Source organism: Marmota marmota, unplaced genomic scaffold (genome assembly GCF_001458135.2).
Source record: "Marmota marmota marmota unplaced genomic scaffold, marMar, whole genome shotgun sequence".
Lineage (NCBI taxonomy): Eukaryota > Metazoa > Chordata > Mammalia > Rodentia > Sciuridae > Marmota > Marmota marmota.
The window spans coordinates 8784349-8804462 of NW_026000168.1; the positions used below are offsets into that span (position 1 = coordinate 8784349).

The 20114-nt window shown below is 41.5% G+C and overlaps 1 long non-coding RNA gene across 1 annotated transcript in view; it reads right to left on the reverse strand.

The window, feature by feature from the left end:
- LOC125611740 overlaps positions 1-8391 on the reverse strand; it is a 94357-nt gene extending 85966 nt beyond the window's left edge. Inside the window, exon 1 of the long non-coding RNA XR_007341980.1 lies at positions 8232-8391. This is a non-coding gene — a long non-coding RNA (uncharacterized LOC125611740). The remainder of the gene's footprint in view (positions 1-8231) is intronic.
- Positions 8392-20114: the final 11723 nt, after the last annotated feature.

Consider the following 20114-nt stretch of genomic DNA (forward strand, 5'->3'; position numbering starts at 1 on the left):
GGTGGCAGTTGTGTGACACTGCTTATTAGAAATGCGAGTTGCCTTTGTGATTATTGTATAAGGAAATTAGGTTTCTAGCTAACATTTCTCCCTAATCGACGCCTACAGAAAAGTTTCAATTGTGAACACTTGCCTGACAATTTCTCATGTATAATTTTGCAGTAAATTTTATTTGTGGGTAATGGAATGATTTCGCTCAGAGAAAATTTGCTTGTTATGCGTATTCTTTCCACCTTTACTTTCTATAAAAGAGGGTGGATAGATGGGAATGAATCACCTTAAATGGGATACGCAACCATATATGTTTGTACTTTAAGAAATTATGTTGGCATTACTTTAGCTGTTTTGTAAAAGCATATCAAAGAAACCAGAATTTAAGTGTCATGCAGAAAAACGACTCGGCGAGTAGCGTTATCTAAATCAATTCCGAGAACATTGCCGAGATCGTGATGAAGACAAGTAAACAAAACCAGGTGAGACAGTACCAAATTCAGAAATTCTGATTTGCTGTAGAATAATATATCTGAATAGACACATCAAAATGCTTCACATCGTAGGTATTTAACAAATATCTATTGGCAGCCTGACAGTTGTGTGCAATTCAAGAAGCTAAAAACAAGGCTGGTTGAATTTTTATTAACAATAGTAAAAATGTGCAAACAGTCTGGTGTGGTAGTGCTCACCTGTAAACCAGCATCTCAGGAGGCTGAGGCAGGAGGATCACAAGTTTGAGGCCAGCCTCAGCAACTTAGGAAGGCCCTAAGTAACTTGGTGAGAGCCTGTCTTAAAAAAAAAATAAAAAGAATTGAGGGATGTGGCTCAGCAGTTAAGCACCCTGGGTAAACACACAATTTTTTTTTTAAATGTGGAAACAAGTCAAATGTCCATTCATGCCTGAATGGAGGAGCAAAATGTGATCTCTGCCAACAATAGACAAATAAATGCAATATAGGGCTGGGGATGTGGCTCAGTGGTCGGGTGCCTCTGAATTAAATCCCTGGTACCAAAAAAAAAAAAAAAAAAGGATTTTCTCAGTAATTCCTGCAGAAAGAGGTTAAGATGGTAAATTTTAAGTTAAACATACTTTAGCATGGGGGCTTAGGAACTTGATTTATTGAATTTCTTTCTTTTTTTTTTGAGAGGTGGTGGTAACAGGGATTGAACCCAGGGGTGCTCAACCACTGAGCCACATCCCCAGCCCCGTTTTATTATATTTTATTTAGAGACAGGGTCTCTCCGAGATGCTTAGGGCTTCACTAAGTTGATGAGGCTGGCTTTGAACTTGTGATCCTCCTGCCTCAGCCTCCTGAGCCACTAGGATTGCAGGTGTGCGCCACAGCACCTGGATGATTCATCAAATTTCTGACAAAGCACAGATGCTACGGTTTTCTATGTGCCTTTGTCTGATGACTTCATTCCTGCCCTCTTCTATCTAGCCTGAGCCAACGCGGCACTGACCCTCATCTGGACAGTACCAGCATCTCTTGGTCTTTTATGAAGTCAAACTTAAGAGTCGACTGCATTGGGAAAAGGATCTGAAAACCCTTTGTAAGACATTATCGAAATGTTATGCACGATTCTCATTTCCTGTTGACTAGCATGGCTGATTTAGAACCAGAACATTCTATAATTTTATAACAGAAAGACCTTTTTTTTTTAAAAAAAAAATATTTTTTAGTTGTTGATGGATCTTTATTTTATTTATTCCTATGTGGTCCTGAGAATCAAACCCAGTGCCTCACCTATGCTAGGCAAACGCACTTCCACTGAGCTACCACCTCAGCCCTGAAAGACCCTTTTAAAGGTGATCTTCTTTGACGTCTTTATCTGAGAGCCACAGAAACTGCTCAAATCATTAATTCAGATCCCCCCCAGGGTCATTCACCCCACCAACCCCACCTGCTTCATCTCCCTCTGCCTGCTCATCTGTCATTGGGCTTGTGGGTGCTGGTGGAATACTATAAAACTGTCTACAAGGTATTTGTGAGAGCGGTTCACTGAGGGTCACATTTAATTTCTACAAAGTTTCACGCCACGGTGCGTTGCTCTTTCGTCCCAGGAGTTGAGACTTACAGCAGATTATTAGAAGACCACCTTCCTGCGGACCCCTCTCCTCAATAATTGGGCAGCAGTAAGCTTCAAAGCCTCACAAATTCCCTTCTTCTCCAAGTCTCAGTAGTACTTTGGGTTGTTGGACTGGTTGGCGAGAATATGAAGACAAAAGAACATTTTTCATCTCCTTTTCTTTTATCCTAGCACTATTGATCTGCTATTCAGGAATATAATTATGTTTTCAACGTGGTAGAAAAGGACGGCTTTGGAACTGTTACATGCTATGTCTTTTCAAACATCAAAACAAACAGGTTGCAACTGTTTCCATTTGTGTCTTAATGTAATTTTTTTTTTTTTTTTTTTGCCAAGGGGAACATGAAGGTAGGCAGACTATGTGGATGTCACCGCGAACACCTGCACGGTCGTGAATGCTCATATGACATAGGCATAATTACTTTGCTAAAAGCGCTGCCACTTTCTGCCACTTGACAGATCTTTGATCAAAGGATTAAAACAACAAACAAACTTAAAACCTATGCGCTGTCTTCCCGGAATGGCTCCTGTTTTATTTATTCCTTCTTGATGGTCTACACTGGCAAATCTGGCTATTTGGAAACACTGGTAAATTTAACCCGTTCCTACCTACCAGTCAAGAGAAGGGGCCAACTCAGGCTGCATTCATTGGGATGGGAGAATCCAGATGTGGTGCAGAAAGACACCTCCACAGAACCCCCCCCCCCCCACACACACACACACACACATTCCCTGAGGACACAGCACTCATTTGCTAGAATTTTCTGTCTTTGAAATGGCATTTCCCATTCTCTAAATCTTTCATACCCGGAAAGAAAGTCCTGTGTACACTTTCATTTTGAGCAGTTTATTAAACTGCTTCAACAGATTCCAAAGGGAGCAGCTTTTGGAATCTGACCTTTCTTATTTGTCGTTTTTCTCCACGTTCCGAGCTCTATCTCGGCTAAGAAGGGCAATGACTTCTTGAACCAGACGGGGTCTCGGTAACAAATCTTGGTCTCCTCCCGTTTTCATCTACCTCGTGGGTTTAAAACGACTCCCGGCAACGTTTGACAGATAAGAATTATACCGTGCCCTGGTACACAGGCATAAATAAACTGTTGCAGATGGAGAAATAATTGCAAGCCTCATGTATGCATTTATCTTTGTATGAAGCCTAGTGACTCTGTACTATGTCAGAAAGATAATAAAAAAAGCACAGAGAGCCTGAATTATGAGCATCTAACCTTATCTATTGAAAATAACTCAGTTATTGAAAATAACACTTCTTGTGGTACCAGCAGGGTATGCTGGCTCTGTGGACCAAAGGCAGGGTTTCAACTGCAAAACAGTTTTTTTGCATTACTAGGTGGCTTTTTCCTGACATGAAACCTCTCTGGTGTATATTTGATAATTTGGTTACAAGTAGAAGATATGAAGTTGAGCTTATACACCTCTTATTCATTTTCCCTATCAAAACAGTCATAACATTTAACTTTGGATTTCAAAATCAAATTTGTCCAACGCTGCTATGCCTTTCCACAAACACTTTTCTTTTTAAATATATGGGCACCTAATTATCACAGATGCCTAAGGGACAGTGGCTACAGGCATGCTTAAGTTCAAGGTAAAGAAAAGTAGGAGTAACTGAGTAATTTGCTATTATTTAGTTCTGGTTTTTAATAATATATTTCCTCGTTGCTCACAGTTGAATATTTGATCCCTGCAGGAAAATATCCTAAATCGTGACATGAGAGAGAGGAAAGGAGTTGTTCTGAAAATGCCAATAATATGTTTATGTTAGAAATTTCTTATGATTTGATCTCACTACCAGGTGCCATTGTTACTAATCTCATAATCATGAATCCTCATGCAAGCATCTGAATTCTAACAAAAGTTTTAGCCACTCAAGATGATCATTTTTTTTTATTATAGGACATATGAAAAGAAAAAAGCAAAACTTGAGCAAAAATTTTGTACCTTTCTCACAAGTCTTATAACTGCTATTATTTAGTTCTGGTTTTTAATTATATGTTCCCTTCGAATTGTGATGCTAGCTGACTTCAATATTGTTGAAATCCATTGCTTATGTAAGGTGTACAGTTAGAACTCTGCATCAGTACCTTTAACCATGGGTCTAGGAACCCTATAGAGAGCAGATTTGCCGATGGCTCCTTATTTCTTGAAGGTAGAATTATTGCAGGCATTAATAAGTGATCTTCCTGGATCTTTTTTTTTTTTTAACAATTCCCCATAATAATTCTTAAAATACCAGCATTAACATCGATTAGGCCTCATTACCATTGAAAGAACATTTGAACCATTGTTTCAGATAATGACTATCAAAGAACAACTGAATAGCTTCTAACCAATGTAAATAAAATAAAATAAAACCTACATTCAAGATTTTTTTTAGCTTCCATAGATTTCCTCTACTATCTCCAGTTATTCAACATTGTGACTTCAGAGATTGGCATTGGTTGGGCTTTTTAAAAGATATAAAAACACAGTAAACAAAAATGTCTCCAGGAACAAGCTAGGCCAAGGTTGAGCACAGCCGCTCAACCCAGCCATGTGCCGCCATATTGGAAAACTCTTCCAATGGGACAGATTCTCAGATCATTTTTGCACAAAGCTAGAATGTCAATTTTTTTTTTCATGTGAACTCTCCTGTGTTTTTTGAATCCTGGCAAATCATTTAAAAATATTTACTCATGTAGAGTGTGCAACATCACTGCTCTGACAGACTGGAGAATCCGATGCATGGATCACATGGCTGTTGGCTAGAGGCCTCAGCTCATCACCATGTGGACCTCTCCAGAGTGCTGCTTGACAAGTCTCACGACAGGGTANTGACCAAAAAAAAAAAAAAAAAAAGAAAGACAAATTGCTACATTGCTGTCCATGGCTAGCCAATTAGAAAACTCCTTTTAAAAATGACTTTCTACTCTTCATTTCTCTTAGCTAGAACTCTACCTGTTTTAATATTCCTGGCCTAACCTTTCTCTACTTGAAATTCAGTTTTCATTCTGACTCAAGTCAGGTTTATCGAAGTGTAATATGCATGAAGCAAAACTCGCCCTTTTAAAGTATGTAGTTTGAAGAGTTTTAGCAAAAGTGTATAGTTGTGTAACCACCACTATGATTAAAATAATAAGCCTTTTCTTCACCCCAAAATATTCCATGGTGCCTCTTTGTAGAGATTTACTCCCAAGAGGCTCAGTCTTTGGCAAACGTGACTATTATTTTAATCACCAGAGTTTTGCCTTTTCCAAAACGTTGCTCCGTGTGTTAATAGCTTCCTTGTTTTCCTTGTTGACTAATATCCCATTGCACAGGTATACAGTAATCTATTAAGCTATTTACTCATGATGGACATTTATTATTTTTCACAAATGTTGGCTATTATCAATAAAGTTGCTATAAACATCCATGTACTTGTTATCTTCTCAACATATATTTTCATTTCTCCTGGGCAAATACCCAGCAGGGAAATTGTTGGTCACAGTCAAGTGTATGTCTCACTTTTTCAGAACCTGTCAACCTGTCTTCCAAAGTGATTGTACCATTCTGCACTCCCACCAGCCACTCATCATGTACTGGTATCCCACTGAAGTTTTAATTTGAATTTCCCTAAGGACAAATGATATCAAGATCTTTTCATGGATTCATCTACAGTCCATGTGCTTATATTTTGGACAGTATTCAATCAAATATTTTCCTACACTGAGTTCTTTGTCTTCTTCTGGAGCTTAAGAGTTCTCTATATATTCTGCATACAAGTCCTTGATCAAGTATGCTGTTTTAGTCAGCTTTTTCACCGCTGTGACTAAAAGATTCAACCAGAACAATTTAAGAGGACAAAAGGATTATTTGGGGGCTCATGGTTTCAGAGGTCTCCATCCACAGAAGTCTGGCTCCATTCCTTGGGGCTCCAGGTGAGGAAGGACATCATGGCCGAAGAGTGTGGCAGACGGAAGCAGCTCACATGATGATCAGGAAGCAGAGAGAGACTCCACTCTCCAGAGACTTCACTCTCCCCTAAGCCACACCCCCAACGAACCACCTCCTCCAGCCACACCCCACCCCCAGTTACCACTCAGTTAATCCCATTAGGGATCAATTCACTGATTGGGTTAAGGCTATAATGCAGTCATTCCTCCTCCAAACCTTCTCACACATTGTCTCACACGTGAGATTTTGGGGGACACCACATATAAACCATAACATAATGTGTTTCACAAACATTTCTTCCAGTCCGTGCCATGTCTTTTCATTTGGAAGAATAGGGCAATGATTTAAGAGGACATGTTTTATATATTCTTCTTTATTAAGTCTTTAAGTCTTCTCCAAAATATAGTTTTCCTAGGTAAAGTTACAAAGATCTCTTTCTCCTCCTATTTTGTTCTCTGAAAAGCTTCTCTATTACATTTATAATCCAAATTGAGCTTTTGAAAAATACAGTTTGAGGTCAAGGTCAACGTCTTCTGACTTTGGAGATATTGAAACGCCCACGATGTAAGCATGGCAGGCAGACGTGAGATTACCCTGGGTGAAGACCCTGGCCAGTCAGAGGAAGCTGCTCTTTGGTGCCATAGCCATCTACGGCTGCCCTATTCTTCCCTACAAATTACTTGTGGTCATTTTCTCTAATGGCATGTTGAGCATCATCTTCTCTTGATTCTTCAATGTTATGCTGCTGATTTAGAAAACTGGACAATTATCAATTTCACTTTCAAGCTGTGGGGCAGCACTGCAGACCTGTCCCACCTGGTTATTGAACAGCTACAGAAAACTGAGCAAAATGCTCTTTGTCTTCTCTCTAAATGGGGGTTGCTACAGTTTGAAACTTAAATGAGCCCCAAGGTGTATGTATTTTTTTTTTAATATTTATTTATTTTAAATTTTCGGCAGACACAACATCTTTGTTTGTATGTGGTGCTGCGGATCGAACCCGGGCCGCACGCATGCCAGGCAAGCGCGCTACCGCTTGAGCCCATCCCCAGCCCCCAAGGTGTATGTATTAAAGGCATGGTCTGGGGTCTTAAAGTGGCAGAAATTTGGAGAAGTAGAAGCTAGTAGAAAGCCCATAGGTCCATTTGGGGTGTACCTTGAAGGGTAGGCTGGAGTCAGCACTCTGGTGCACGCCTATAATTCCAGGGATTCAGGAGGCTGAGGAAGGAGGATGGCAAACTGAAAGCCAGCCTCAGCAATAGTGAGGCTCTGAGTAACTCAGTGAGATCCTGTCTCTAAATAAAATAAAAAATTGAGCTGGGGATGTGGCTCAGAGATTAAGTGCCCCAAGTTCAATCCCCAGTACACCCTCCCCCCCAAATAAAGAAATAAATAAAAGTAAAAGGGCATGCTGGAACCCTGGTGCCTCTGTCCATGAGATGAGTCGATTTGCTCTACCATGAACTCTTGCCATGATGTGCAGTCATAGACCCCAAGGAATGGGATCAATTGATCATGGACTAGATGTTCCAAAACTGGGAGCTAAAATAACTCTTTTATCATTATAAGTTGATTAGCCCAGGCATTGGTCATGGTAACAGAAAGATGAGTTACAGAGAGGTTAATAAATAAGTGAATTTTCTCCTCTTTGGTTTTGTAAAATTTTTTGGGTACAACGTGAAGCCTTTAATGTAAATATCATTTGAGGAGGCAATGTTACCGAAAGAACTGCACCATGATTTTTTTTTTCTTCTGAACATTTTAAATATCACAGAACTCAGCCAAACAGACCACAATACACACTGCAATTCAGACTCCCTGGAGTTTGGTACATGGTTCTTGGCATCGAGGACTTTCCCCCACCCCCTTGCTTATTTCTCACCAGTCAATACCCCAAGCTACTCCAGTAAGAATTTCCTCACTCATTCCGACTTAATCTTAGAGAAGTCGTTGCTGTGTCTTTCTAACTTCTCTGCCCCCAGAATACCTGCTTTGTTTCTTCTGCACAGCTGTGACTAGCAAGGGAGAGAGGCGGCAAAGCAAGGAGATGTCATTCAGAAAAGCAAAAGCCTCCAGATGAAGATGTTTTATTTTCTTTCTCTATGAGGATAAAACTTTCTACTTGGCTAGAGCATTTCTGCTTTGCTTTCCCACAAGACAAAGCACTTTCTTTTCTCTATAGCTTGGCTTTTCCACTTTGGACACAGCCTTACCTTGATTTGCAATGCTGTGTTTCTTCACCACACCCTCTTGACACTGAGCCATCTTCCACTCTTGATCACTGTTTTTGGCCAGAGATGGACAAAAGGCTTGACTAAGATGGGTGCAAGGGAGACGAAGAAGTCAGGAAGCCAATTTTGGTAACCAAGGTCTCCCTGGAAGAGGAAGAGAAAAATTCAATGGTAGAAATGAGGAATTTTCACACTGGGCATAAGGGGTGGATGACTTATTGCATTCAGGTGCATAGGAAACTAAATACATGAGTGATATACATGAGACAGATATGCACAAAATTCTCCATCCAAACAGCCTTTGTCAAGGTCACGTTTGACTTGCATACTGCTTGTATTAATCAGGGTCCTCTAGAGGGACAGAATCAACAGGAGGTATGATTATAAAAGGGGACTTATTAGGTTGGCTTAGGCGACCAGAAGCTGGAGAGTCCCCAGTGGCCGTCTGCAGGCTGCAGAGCTGGAGGAACCAGCAGGTGCGCAGTCCAAGAGGCTGAAGCCCTACAACAAGAGGGGTCAGTGGTGCTACCCTAGTCCAAGAGCAAAGGCTTCTGGAGAATCACTGGCAGAGTCCACTTTGGAAAAGTGAAGGAGCAAGAGTCTTATATGCTCAGGTGATCTCAGCAGCCATCAAGAAGAACTCATTCTAGAAGAATCAAACTTGCATCTGCGGCTGCTTCCTTGTTCCTCCAAATTTTATTCCATGGAAGCCTCTAATCTATTGGATGGTCTGCTCATGCTTTAGGGAGGGTCTCCATTCCAGCTGGCCATCCCACCTGCCAATCATTCCTAGACACACCCTCACGGACCCACCCAGAAGCCCCTTACCCTTCCACATCTCTTAACCCTGTCAAGTTGACAATTTGGATTAACCAGTACACGGCTAGACCTGATGGTTCAATCTCAGCCCACATTCACTCTACCTCTGAGCAGAAGTGCTATGGAGGGTCATCCTTCTTCCTCAAAAGACCTTCATCTGTCTCTTGGGACACCACTTTCCTCTGTTCCCTACTTCTCCTCCATCTTCTGTTTCTCAGTCTGCTCTGCTCGTGGCCCCTTAACTTCCCAACCTCAGGACCTGGACAGCTCTCCTTCCTTATCAATATCCATGTCCTAGGGGGTTGTATTCTGCGTCCTCAGTCTACATATTACTATGGGAGGCAGAATAAGAATACGGTCCCTGAGATGTCTACATCCTGTTCCCAGGAACCCGAGAATGGGTTCCCTTGTATGGCAAGAGGAAATTAAGTCTGTAGATGAAATTAAGGTTGCTAATTATCCAAACTTAAATTGGAGAGATTAGCTGGGACCCCCTCCAGGCAGGTCCAGTGTTAGTATTAATACTAATATTAAGAAGTAAAGTCTTTAGGGATGGGATTAGTGCCTTTATAAAAGAGCCTTGAGGAAGTCTGTTGACCACTTCTACCATGTAAAGTCCCGGCAGTGAGACACCATGACCTGGGAGACAGAACCTTCCCCAGGTATCAAATCTGCTGATGCCGCTACTTTGGACTTCCCAGCCACGGGGACTGTGAGGGATCAATTTCTTTCTGTCCTAAAGCTGCCCAGCCTAGGGTATTTTATTACAGCAGCTAGCATATAGGCAATAACACGTCAAAATCTGGCACATCTGTTAAGGGCATGATGCTTTGCAATTATTGAGAATCCCTGAATAATATTCTTTTGTTTAGATGAAGTACCTCCAAATGGATGTAAAAAAAAATCAATAACTTTGGTACTTCACATTGAATTGAGATGATCTGGATCGATAGCCTCTCCAAATCTCCTTTGCTTATAGGCTTGCTATCTCTTAGGCCACCGATAAAACTTGATCCTTTTAAAATGAATGATTTTTTTTTTCTTCCCCTGACTGGTCATCAGAATCACTTCTGGCTCTAAAAAAAACCAGAATCCTCTCTAGCTTCCTGAGTCAGCAAACTCCCAAGAGTTGAGGCTGGGGCATTTCTACCACAAACAAACTTAGCCATCTCTTTCTAAGTTCATTTAGATGCAAAGCTGTTTGGGAAATCAATGGCTTAGAAGTCCAAGCCGTGTTAAAATATGAATATCCCTGGAATACACGAGTCCCACTCAGGATGGAGATAAAAATTGTGCTTCCTTCCTTCCTCAGTCTTCTGTGAAGATCCAACTAAATGAGGTTACACATTGCTAGTTTACAATTTTGTCTTAACAATGTTTCCAAAAACATGGGAGGGAAAAGTAACAGTGTCTTTTTTATGACAAAGCTTAAAATAGAACCCGAGCATATGCACAATAACTAGTTCTCTCACCCAGAGGTGTCAGCTGTACTTTCCAGTGTCACAATGACACAGCCATGAAATATTAAGACTTGCCCAGGACTGGAAGTTGTTCACAGGGACAGAGGTAAAGCCTTGTCTTCTCAAGCTAAGCAGAAAGAAAACGGTTAACGGGAGGCAGCTCTGTTATTTCTAGTAGCACTAGGTAACAAGAAATTCCTTTGTTTTAAACACAAAAATTACGTTGTGGCCATAGCGTCCCTGCAGGGGATGGAGACACAGGGACAAAGCCGAGCTTTCAACTCAACCCTCACCGTGATGTGTGTACCTTCTAAAGGAAGATGTCTCATCTCTGAGGCATGTGGGGTGCCAGAGTCGGTCCCCTCTTCCTTTCTTTCTGACTAGAGATGGATGCAGCAGAGCTGATTGCAAAGTCGGAAGGATGGACCGCCAGAGATGGCCGTCTGGATGCTGTTAAAAGGAGGGAGCTGATTTCCGGGGTTCTGATGTGGTCACATCATCTGTAAATTACAGCGCTCAGCTGTTTTTTCCATGAAGCCATTATTCTGCCATTGGCTTAGCTGCCAGTGACTCTTCACCAGGCGTAAAGACTCCGGAGCAGCTGTCTCAGGAGCGAGCCAGATCAGGGAGAGGAGATGCATGGAGAAACAAAGGGTGCCCGATTGGATTAATTTGTGCTTAACATTTTTACATTACCTTCTAATCACCATGCGATGAATCTGACCCTTGAAACAAATCCTGCTCTTGCCACTGGTTTCGATTTGAACGTGTCTTGAATCTTGACCATTCAACCCTCCAGGACCTGACAAAAGACCCATGGTGATGAGAACCTTTGGTGTCTTCCTTGGTGTTAATTACTTCGATTTCAGTCATCTTTCCTAATCATGGGTCTGGAGGCTTTAGAGAGTTGTGGGAAGGAGTCCCTTTATATGTTTAAAAAATGCTTTCCAGGTGTGCATTCTGGAAGCTTTTAAATAACCTTTGAAAAGAATAAGTGAGGTAACCCCTGCAGGAACCACATGAATCTCTGATAAAGCATTAGAAAACAGGGAATGGACCCCCCATTTGACCCAGCTATCCCACTCCTTGGCTTATACCCAAAGGATTTAAAATCAGCCTTCTACAGTGATACAGCCACATCAATGTTTATAGCAGCTCAAATCACAATAGCTAGACCATGGAACCAACCTAGGTGTCCCTCAATAGATGAATGCATAAATAAAATGGAATATTACTCGGCTTTAAAGAAGAGTGAAATTATGGCATTCGCCACAAAATGGATGGAGTTGGAGAATATCATGCTAAGTGAAATAAGCTGATCCCCCCAAAACCTAAGGCTGAATGTTTTCCTCCAATATGTGGATGCTAATTCACAATAAAGTAGGGGGCACTAGGGAAGAATAATGTTACCTTAGATTAGGTAGAGGGAATTGATGGGAGGGAAGGGGAGTGGATGTGGGGATAGGAAAGATAGTAGAATGAAACAGACATTATTATTACTGTATGTATCTATGTGACTGCATGACTAATATGATTCTGCAACATGTACACTCAGAAAAATGAGAAATTATAACCCATTTTTGTATGATACATCAAAGTGCATAAATGCATTCTACTATCCTGGATAACTAATTAAAACAAATTTAAAAATTTTAAAAAAAGAGCATGCTGTTAGTGTACATTGGGTTTCCAATCAATGAACATCTATTTTTGTAGTTTTTATGTTTAAATTAATACCAGTACTCATGATAATGATAGGCAGACCCTTGTCCCCATACTACCGGAATCCTTGACAAGAGCTTCTTAACTTTTGACAAAATGATTTTGAAACCATCAGCTTACTACAAAAGAGCTGAAGAAAATGATCATTTTTACCCACTTGTATTAAGAACCAGACAGCCTAGTTTTCCACAAACCACACACAGCAGCACACTTAGTGTGAATAGGCTTCCTCCTCCTTAAATGCAATAGGAGTCCTCACAGAGGCTAGAATCTACCTTTTTTTATTTCCAAAAGCATCATGAAAACATGAGTCATGATACCTTTGAAAGTGCCACTTCAAAAACACCTTTTAGGAATGACAGTAACATTTGTGAAAATTGCAGTAATGATATGACACAAAAATGCCTTATTTCTCAGCCTGAGTGGAAAGATGACCTGGAATGTCTCTCTTAAATAGAGCCTTCTCTGTGGGCTCCACCCTAGGGCTCTGCCTCACAATAAACACACCCATTGAATCAAAAAAATCTGGACTGCTAAGGGGGGTGTTTGAGACATGGAATGTGCTCAAGACATCTTCTATCTTCTATCGGTCTGTCATACATTCAGGGCTAAAATGTGACAATAGACATGAAACTCACTCAAAAAGTTTTTTCAGAAACTTCCAACAGTAAGTTGGCTAGGTATTTCCACTTCCATAGTTGTCAAGAGGAGAAACCAGCTTATGTTGGACTCAATGGCACATTATATTAATGCAGCACAATACACTGTATCAGCACGAATCATGAGATCTTGAGTATATCATAGTGAATGCTAAGTCCTACTGTCATGTGACTGCTGTGACAAGATTTGGTAGATGAGAGAATAGCCAGTTACTGAGGCATAAGACAGACTTAAGAGGCCATTCTTACCTAACTTTGATAGGGTAATCGAATAAAAATTCAAATTTAAAAGAGAATAAAATCATGGCATTTGCAGGTAAATGGATGGCGTTGGAGAAGATAATGCTAAGTGAAGTTAGCCAATCCCAAAAAACAAATGCTGAATGTTTTCTCTGATATAAGGAGGCTGACTCATATTGGGGTAGGGAGGGGGAGCAGGGGATAATCAATGATGGTGGAATGTGGTGATCATTATTATCCAAAGTACATGTATGAAGACACAAATTGGTGTCAATATACTTTGTATACAACCAGAGATATGAAAAATTGTGCTCTATATGTGTAATAAGAACTGTAATACATTCCACTGTCATACATAAATTTAAAAAAAATCAAATCTGCTTCTCCTACCTTCTTTTGGTTTACACATGAGGTGTCCCCCAAAGGCTCATGTGTGAGACAATACAAGAATGTTCAGAGGTAAAATTATTGGGTTATGAGAGCCTTAACCTAATCAGTGGATTAATTCACTGATGGGTCAACCAGGCAGTAGGATGTGGCTGAAGGACGTGGGTCTTTGGAAATGTGCCTTTGGGGTTTCACTTTTGTCCCTGATGGGTGGCACTATCTCTCCTTCCTGGTGGCCTGTGCTGTCTCTCACCAGCCTGCCCTTCCATCATGATGGACCCGGGCCAAAGGCTATCTGTAGACTGAGCCCTCAGAAACTGTGAGCTGCAAAGACACTTTTCCTCCTCTGTATTGTTCTTGTCAGGTCTTTTGGTCACAGCCATCAGAAAGCGAACGAAAACACATCTTGTAGGTACAACGGTGACCTTTTCTATTTGGACCGCTTTCAGAATTGCAGAATCGGCTTGTGTATGATTTTGGAAGTGGGAGCCAAAGAACTGTGAATAACAGCCAAAGAACTGTGAATAAGACCTGTTTCTACTAAAGGAAAAAAAAAAAAAAGACATCGTCTCTCCTCTGTTGGAGACAGAATTGAAGGCGCTCTTGATGTACAAAAGTAGCTTCAAATGTGTCGGACAAAATACTTGGTTTTCCTTTGAAAGAATAAGAAATGGTACCTCTGTGGCAACTCTGCTGTTGCCACAAACTTTTGTCACTTTTCTTTCTTTCTTTTCAAAAAACTTCCTGAGAGAATGTTCACAGGGTAAAAGGAAAAACTTTCACTTTGACCAGAGAGAAAAACTATTTCTACCCTGAGACGTCGGTGGAGGGACTGAGAAGTTGGTGAGGTTTCAGGCTTTTCTCTCACCCCAAGGGAGTGGTGGAGGGAATGCACATTCTAGAATCAGTGAAACTTGGGTTCAAAGCCTGGTTTTGTCCTTAAATGTCCATAAACTTGGGTGAGGCACTAGGTTCTGAATCACAGGGGCAGGTTAATTTAAAAAAAGGGAGTTTGGCTCACTCTTCCCCTCTACCTCCCCCCTTCCTCCTCCTCTTTCCTTGCTGTCTTGCCATATGGTGCCTTCTGTCATATTATGACACAGCAATAAGGTCCTCATCAAATACAGCCCCTTGATCTTAGACACCCCAGCCTCCAGAACCATAAGCTAAATAAACTTCAGTTGTTTGTAATTGGCCCAGCCTGTGGTACTCTGTTACAGAAACACCCAACAGACTTAGGTAGGTGAATGGTTGATGTGCTAGAAAGAACCAAGTTCCTAAAATCAAACCAACAAAGACCCTTCTCCGTCAATTATTTTCTATCATGGTTACTTTGGAAACATGTCTTTCTGAGCCTCACTTTTCTCAAATAAAAAAATGTGGGCTTTCCTACTCTCATTCTAAAATGGTTATGCAGATAAAATGTAATTGTGTATGTAAAAATAACTATTATGGTGCCTGGTACAAAGACATTCAATAAAAATTGTGGTTGTAGGTTAAATACTCCTTATCTGCAGCACATGGATCCAGGAATGTTCAAATTTGGAGTTTTTTTGGTAATATTTTCATAAATGTTTATCAGTGGAGCATACCTAATTCAAAAATCCAAAACCCTTAAATCTTTTCAGATATAAAAGACATATTAAGCTTTTGGAGCATGCTCACCCTGTGGGATGATATGGACTTCAGGAAACAGGTAGGTTTGAACAGTCGGATCTAAGAGTCCTTCAGGTAGCGGCTTTCTCATCCACGTGAAATCTGAACTTCTGCATCAAGCTTGTGAGTTTCCCACCAAAGTCAATATGCCATTGATTCTCTCTGAATTAATATTGCTATGAGCTGGTAGCAGATGGTATGGGCCTTCCTGCCCTCAGTTGAAAAATGAGATGCCACAAAGATTCCCCTCCTAACTCCCGAGTTTGGGGAAAAGACTATGTTCAACGGAAACTAGTAAAAATCAAACATACAACGAATGAGATCAGCCACCTATAGAAACAGGCAGGCACTTGCAAATACAGGACATGGTACCCCACCCCCCCTCTAATCAAATCACTGGGTGGTACCGGCTGGTTTCTGAATGGTGCACAGAATGCCCTGTCAGGCGCAAATGCTCTGCAACTTAAAAGACAGAGTTCAAATGTGTAAGATTTTAACAAACTCTGCCAAAGGGTAAGAGATGAGAGGATTAACATAACTGGAAATGTTTTATATGGTCCAGAGAAACATTACTATAGATCCTTAAAACAAAACAAAACAAAACAAAAAGAAACTCTTTTCTTTGTCCCATGAATCCTTCTGAAAATGAACTTTGTTTACTAGCTAAGTCCATAAAAGGAAAGGTGGGTGATACAGCGTAGCATATTCTGTTTCTTGGCTCTTCCCTGTAAATCAAAACACTAGTCCTTTAGTTCACAGACTAATTTGATTCCTTTGGCTAGCATACATCCGTTCTCTAGAGCCGAGACATTTCTGTGTAAATTATTCATATAAAAGGATAAGAAATGACCCTAAACAGGAGAAGGGAGAAGCAGCCTAGAGAAAACAAACAAACAAAAAAAATGGAGAGAATTCATTATTTCTGAATTTCTACGAGACCCAGAGGTTTGTATCAGATATTAAGACCAGAGTGATCCCTTAGGGGAAAGTATTGTAGAGGAACCTGGAAGAGCAGCTGTCAACGTATTTGGACAGATGGTGCATCCTTAAGATGAGAAATACGTGAGAGAGGATCTCTTTGGATGGTCCCTTTACGTTTTGAAAACAGTTACAGTTTAGAATACCACAATAAATGAAATATATATATCGACAGTAAGAACAGTTTGGGTAATTGCTAAAAGTCAGCAACAGCTGGGCATGGTGGCACATACCTGTAATCTGACAGGTTCAGGAGCTGCAGATGGGGAGTTCAAAGCCAGCCTCAGCAACTTGGTGAGGACCTAAGCAACTCAGTGAGACCTTGTCTCTAAATAAAGCATTAAAAAAACAGGCTGGGGATGTGACCCAGTGGTTGAGTGAACCTAGGTTCAACACCTGGTACCAAAACCAATAAAAAAGTCAGCAACAATTTATCAATATTGTTCGTGACTTTTTTTTAAGCTCCAGATGTGTATTTTGAGTATGATCAAGAGGCAGACAGCCCTGAGACTGTGTTTTGAGTTGTCATTTCTTATAATTGTGGTTTTGAACAACTTTTTACTTGAGTTTCTATTTCCATGTGCAATATTTTATAATAGTTATTTAATGCCAAATAATAAAACATCCCAAACGTGGCTTCAAACAACCACCATCTCTTATTTCATGCTTTTCGGGAGTCAGGAATTCTGGAACAGCTTAGCTGGGTGGTTCTAGCTCAACATTTCTAATGAGGCCACAAGGGAAATGCTGATTGAAGCGTAATCCTGCTCTGACAGACTGGAGAATCCGATGCATGGATCACATGGCTGTTGGCTAGAGGCCTCAGCTCATCACCATGTGGACCTCTCCAGAGTGCTGCTTGACAAGTCTCACGACAGGGTAGCTGGCTTCTGCCAGAGCAAGAAACAGCAAGGAAGAAATTTCCCTTGTAACCTAGCCTGTAGAGCCACACACCATCATTTTCTCAAGGTCTATTGATTACAGAGGCCAATCCAGATATACTACGGGAGAAAGCTATTCATGGGCATAAAAACTACGAGGTGGAAATTACTGGTGGATAACTTGGAGGTTGGCTATAATAACAACTTTCTAAGTGAATAAAATAGTGCACAAAATATATTATCCTATTCCCTGAGATATAAGCATTCAGTGATAAAGTCGCTAAAGTCTAAGAACAATCTTCAAGCTTCTTCCATTATGAGAGCTTAAGTGCCTAGTTATTGCTATGATTATATTGCCAATATTATTATTACTCCTATCAATTTACCAAAGGCTCTAGCCATACTGTAGTACGGTTACTATTATCAGACGATTCTTCCTTTTGAGAGACTAACTTGGAGATGGTTATTTGGGGATTCAATAATGGTCACCCATGTGAGGACAGTCTTCCCCCTAAATTCTGTCCAGATACCCAAGACCTTCTTTAATTGAATCCAATTTATTTGCCTCTTTCCCCTGGAAACTATATTCTGAATCTTGAGAACGTGGGGAGAAGAGGAACCCATATGATAATTAATTATATTCTAGTTTTCTATTATTGCTTTAAGCAGATGGGGAGTATTATATTTATCTTGTTTCATAGATGAGGAAACCTGGACCCAGAGAAATGAGGTGGCTTGTCCAAGCTTCCCCAGAACATTAGATGGAGTGCCATAACTGAGCTCAGATCTTGCACATCAGGGCTCATTACATGTCCCTTTGCCATGTGTTACCTGGAGTCTGGACAGAGCCTGGTTTAATGGAGGGGTCCTGCTACTGATTGTATTTGGTTTTTCCTCCCCCTGCCTTTCTATGTCAGAAAAGGAGGAAGCAGAAGTAGTTGTGGAAGACACTGATATCAAGTTCATCTCAGAGTGACCGGCAACAGTATCCTTTGGGAAGGTAAAGAGCAAGATAAAGACAAGGACCCTCTCCCTCTGGCAAATAGACTCAGAAAAGTGGGTGATGCCCTTATCCAAAGGGAGGATGTGGCTGGGGAGACGTTGTGTTGAGAAGGCTTGAAAGAAGAGCTACCCCAGGCTATGGAGAAAGGAAATGAAATCACAGAGGAAATAAGGACAGTAACCATGACGAAACCAGAGTTTTGAGAGGAGACTCGATTCCCTGCTTTGCCAATTTCCTTCTGGATCCTTGTCTTGCAAATCTGAAGAGTAAAACCCGTCGGACAATTGTGTAATGATGGTAAAGGAAGGGAAGAGCAAATGGGAGTCTTGGGACAGCTGTGTGTGTGAGCTGATCGAGCCTCTGCAGTGAGGTCCCGCCTCCCAAGGTCAGCTGCTTCTCACAACCTGTTTCCTCTGCATATGAGACAGGGGCTTGTGGGTGCTCAGAACCTGATATGGCAACACAAACATGGAAAAGAATAGTGGATGCCTCAGAGATTCCCCTGCATGAAATATGATTCTGATCCGGAAGATCAGGTCCTCTGAGATATTTTCATGGTGTGCTTCGTACTCCAGAGCCAATGTTTCAGATAGCTTTTCCATCACTTGTGACCACAACACTCCACAAGAGCAACTTAAGGAGAGAAAGTTGATCTGAGGCTCACGGTTTCAGGGGTCTCTGTCTACACGGGGCTGACTCCATTGCTCCAAGCCCAAGGTGAGGGAGGTCTTCACCCAGGGGATGAATGCTGTTCATTCCTGGTGGGGCCAGGAGGCAGAGAGAGAGATGGAGGAAGGGGAGATGGGGCCACAGAGAGGAGGCACCCTTCCCCAGTGACCCACCTCCTCAAAGCATCTCCCAGCTGCCTACAGTTACCACCCAACGGGTCCTTTCAAACCAGGATGGGCTGACTAGGTTACCGCTTCCATCATCCAATCATTTCACCTCGGAATATCCCTGTATTCACAGGCGCTTTGTGGTGACACTTCACATCCAAACCGTAACAGTCTCCCTGGAAGTTTCTATGGGGATGGTTTTGCTCGCATCCTCTCTTTCTTTTTTAGATCTAAGCACGGTCTCCTCTGCCTGCCTAGGAATTAGCAACAAGACACAGCCGGAGTTTAGATTTCCTGTGATGAGCAGGAGGGTAGCAAGCATGCAGGGGGTCTTGTTGCAAGAGACAACACGGGGTTAATCTTATACTGTTCTGAACCAGGACTTTTTGCACAGTAGCATCTGGCTGCTGATGAATTTAGTTTTATCCTAAGTGGAAAATCAAGAGTCAAACTGCAGTAGTTCCCAGTGGACTGCCCTCACCTCACACCCAGAAATCCCAGGAGCACCGCTGCGGTAATTACCGAGCTGTGGTGCAATACATGGTCTTGTTTTTATCTCTGCAAACACAGTCCCCGAAGCCCCAATCTAAACCGTGTGGAATTTCTCACCCTTGTCTGTAAATGAGGCTGAACCATTTCCCAAGCCTGCCACCATTTCCTGCAAACTGAAGCACATCTCTGTCCTCACCAAGACAGCTCCTCCCTTTCGATGGGAAGAGGGACACCTCGTTTCACTGCAAAGTGAACAGCAAGTAAACAGAGAAATGTGATTAACATGCAGTAGTGTGACTCCCTCTGTGAAGGCAGAGGGCTTCCTCTGCATTCCTGAGCTCAAAAGCCTGGAATGACGATTTTCTTTATCTTGGGAGCCTTTTGGAGCCGAATAGAAGAATACATTTTTAAGTAGAAATTCTCCTAAATGATCAGCTGCGGGACCTCAGAGGATAGATGATCCAATTCGCTTTCAAGAATACAAAATACGCCCACAGTCTTCCACCTGTGGACCGTTTCTAAAAGGAAGTGACCCATTGCAATGGGCCCCCCTCCTGGCTCAACGTGCATTATGAATAGTTGTTTCGCCTAAAATGTTCAGTAAATATATTTCATAGACTCCTAGGGAGCAGTTGGTCACTCATGCAGATCGATGGCTAAAATTTCAGCAGACCTAGGCTTGAATTGAAACTGGATGATTTATCATCTGTGGAGCTTAACTTAAAGAAATTT